This window comes from Corylus avellana, chromosome 5 (genome assembly GCF_965113065.1).
Source record: "Corylus avellana chromosome 5, dhCorAvel1.hap1.2, whole genome shotgun sequence".
Lineage (NCBI taxonomy): Eukaryota > Viridiplantae > Streptophyta > Magnoliopsida > Fagales > Betulaceae > Corylus > Corylus avellana.
Window position 1 is genome coordinate 13,235,839 of NC_142494.1, and position 4,121 is coordinate 13,239,959.

General features: G+C 39.4%; 1 pseudogene; it reads right to left on the reverse strand.

The window, feature by feature from the left end:
- Positions 1–959: 959 nt before the first annotated feature.
- LOC148585808 (uncharacterized) lies at positions 960–2,785 on the reverse strand (annotated as a pseudogene).
- Between the last annotated feature and the right edge of the window lie 1,336 nt (positions 2,786–4,121).

Below are 4,121 nucleotides of genomic sequence, written 5' to 3' on the forward strand. Positions count from 1 at the left end.
GGGTATATCATCAAAACAAGCTCAAAAAACCTGAATATGGACACACTACATGCATATGAACATCATGGCTTCTAGGCCATGATGCAATTCTACTAAGCAACTTCTCAATCATCCAACTAGTCAACAATTTCAGCATAATAGTTACATAATGGTGAATTCACAAGTCACGTAGTTTCTAAATGCTCCCAAAAGTATACATGACCACCATTTTCACTTCATCCATTACAATGTTTACAAAATATAAATACAGCTATGATGCAATTTCACTAAGCAACTTCTCAATCATCTAACTAGTCAACAATTTCAGCATAATAGTTACATAATGGTGAATCCACAAGTCACATAGTTTCTAAATGTTCCCAAAAGTATACATGACCACCATTTTCACTTCATCCATTACAATGTTTACAAAACATAAATACAACTATTAGGCGGTCAAACACAAAAAGTTGACAACAAGAAGTCATAGTTCCCACATTTTCTTCTTCCCTTTGCCCTTCACTACTGTGGTGGACTTCTCTTTCCCCTTATTCATTCTTCGAACATGGTCCCTAAAACCTGATGGAGGGTTGTTAGCAATTGTCCCCTTACCCTTTTGTATGTCAAAATCTGGTGAAGCAGTTCTATATGTTATACCACCAACTCGGGGAGGACCTCAAGAGCACACTGGTCCACCACCTGGAATTGGGGGTGGGCCAGCAGGGTCCGCAGTCAAATCAACAATAAGCTTCTAGTTGTTGGTAAGTTGTCTCTTACCCCCAACATGCTCCCTTAAACCTACCACCCTCCCTTGTCCTTGTAGCCAATCCTAGGGTTGTTTTCTGCTTATGACCAAATATAGATTTAGCCTGGAATATAGGTATACAATCAGGCCTGTAAAATTGGAGTTAATATGAAAAATTACCGAATATGAAAAATTACTCACATTTGGTCTGTATGCATAATGTGTTGTTGTCCTGTTAGCTGTTCTGGCTTGATGGGATGAAGAAGGTACTACTCTGACAGGCTTTGAATGCAGGCTGTGATGGAGGCTCTGGTGCAAGCTGGGATGCAGGATTTGATGGAGGCTCTGGTGCATATTGTGATGGAGTCTCTGATGCAGGCTGTGATTGTGTGTTCACTCTTACTCTTTTTGCACCAGCTGATGGTGTGTTAACTCTTCCCCTTTTTGCACCATTTGAAGGTGTGTTCACTCTTGATCTTGTGGTGGTGGTTGCTGCGGTGGCAGTTGAAGATCCATTCAACTACAACAATATAGTAAATATAGTAAACTAAATACAACACAAGTGTTGACAAATATAGTCAATTAAACACTAATCAAGAAACCATAAATAGAGTAAACTAAACACAACACAAATGTTAACAAATATAGTCAATTAAATTCTAATCAAGAAACCATAAATAAAGTAAACTAAACACAACACAACACAAGTGTTGACAAATATAGTCAATTAAACACTAATCAACAAACCATAAATAGAGTAAACTAAACACAACACAAGTGTTGACAAATATAGTCAATTAAACAAGTGACTTACCATGTCCAAACTCCAGTCAGTTGATGCATTCTCTTTGTAAAATTGTCTCACACGGTTCCTTCTTTCCTCATGTCATTGCCTATCTTCGCATGATCTCTTATTGTGACCAAACTTTCGACAGTACCCACATTGATTCTTATTTCCCCCTTCCTAATTGCACTAGGGTTTCTTGGTTCTTCAACACCCCTATATCTGAGTTTTTTTGGTCTGCCAGGAGTTACCCTTGATTTGGGTGGCTCAATGTTAGGCTGATCACTTCTAGGCCATTGCTCTTCACTTGGCACATGGTAGATAATGTAGTCATAGGACTTCAAGTACATCTCCTTGCTGTAGTATGGACTTAGATAATCATTAGAGTCTCCACCTTGGTGTAAAATGGCTGAAATGACATGAGAACATGGGATACCAGTTACATCCCATTTCCTGCAGCCACAAGTTCTACCATTCACATCTACAACAAACCTCTTCCCAAGGCACTCAACTTCAAACATACCCTGTCCAGCATATGTACAACAGCAGTTACTGGCTTCATCCTCTTCTTTTTCAAGTTTTTTTTTTTTTTTCTAATCTTTGGCCCTATGGCCTCCTCCATTGAATTGATCAACTCCTTCTTCCTCACATACCTTCTCATTAGCTTATATCTAATTCCTTCCAACATGGTCAAGATTGTCTGGTCACAGAACTTTTTGATCCAAGAATTGAAACTCTCACATGTATTGTTGTGTAAGAGGCCAGACTTGACATTTGTATTGAACCAACCCCTACACCATGTGTTGGGGTCAACTTTCTCCAGGTAGGCATGGGCATCCTTACTAATTCTCTTTATCTCATCCATTACTCTGTAGAACTCTGGCTTTGTGTAGGCTGCAACAGCTTGCCAAAGAAGATCTTTCAGTAGCACCCCCCAATGACCTTCAATTCTGAAATTAGCATACAAGTGCCTGACACATGTACGATGCTCGGACTGCGGACATACTTGCTTTAGGCTTGGAACGAGGCCCTGCACAATAGTTGAAAATATAATTAGTTGCATGCATTACACCAAACACTGAATTTATATGAATAATAACTTATTCTTAAATTACCTTTTGTCGATGTGAAATAAAAGTCCATCCATGTGGAGTTGGACCAAGATCTCTAACAAGCGCCTTCAGGAATCATGTCCAGCTATCTTTTGTCTCTGCCTCAACCACAGCCATTGCAATTGGGTACATGTTGTTGTTGGAATCCCTGCTAATAGTAGCCATTAGCAGCCCCTTATACATACCCTTTAGAAAACATGCATCAACACCAATAACGGGCCTACACCTTTCCTTAAAGCCATTCTTCATGGCTAGCAATGAAACATAAAGCTTTTGAAATCTGCATGGTACCTCAGGCATTGGTCTCTCAACCATCAAAATTATACAGCTGCCCACATTAATGCTTCTAACCATGGAGCAATAATCCCACAAACAATGGTACTGCTCATCCAATTTCCCATAGATTGCTTCTCTTGCTTTTTTTCTTGCCCTATATAGAGAACTCACATGGACATCCACATTCCATTTATTTTTCACCTTTTTATGCAACACATCTATGGGCTTGTTTGGCTGCTCCCTAAAAGAATTCATACACCACTCAGCAATCCAAGTTGAAGTGACCATATGATTTTGATACTTCCTAGCACAAGTGTGTTTTGGCCTTATGGATACTAAAAGGAATTTCATCTCATTCTTCAATTGCCTCTCATATACCCTATACTTGCACCTTGGGTCTTTGCAAACTATGACAATCCTTTTAAGCTCATTTCTCTTGAATCTCAAATCCTTCCCTCTTATAATAATGTACTGTTTCACTACTTTTCTAAATTCAGATGCAGTGTGAAATGTATTCCCTTTAATCATTGTAGGATTATTGATATCAGTAGAATCAAACTGCACCCTTTTGGTTACATCCCTACGAGAGGGCACTGCACTATCATCACCACTATCATGTGGTGACCTAAGCTTACCACTATCATCCCTATATGAACTATCATCACTCTCTTCCCTCTCTTCCATCTCTTCTCCACCTCTATGTTGTCCATCACTTCCACCTGCATCACTCTCTCCAACATCATCATCCTCATCCTCATCCCCATCCTCATCATTTCCCCCAAGCTCATCAGTGTCATCCCCTTCTACCTTTGCATCTTCATCATTTTCAACCCCCTCATCAATGTCCCTATAAGCACGAGTACTATCCTCATCCGAGTCAAGACAGTCAGTATCATCACTAAGGACTGAATCCCAGAAAGCATCCTTCCTAAACACAACTATCCTCCCATACTCTGAATCCTCTTTATCATCGCCTTCTACTACAACATCTACTACACCATACATTACTGTATACAACACTACAAGATCATGATCTACATGGTTTGCCACCATTTCAGTTACATTGTGGTCAGAGGACATAAGTCTTAACCCTTGTTCTAAAGGATATCCTGGTACACAGTAATATACAAGGTCCCTAGACCTATACTCATATGTCTTACATATATCCTCTATGTTAGAAAATTTCAATTTAGAACTATCATATGGCTTAGGGTAATTACTAACA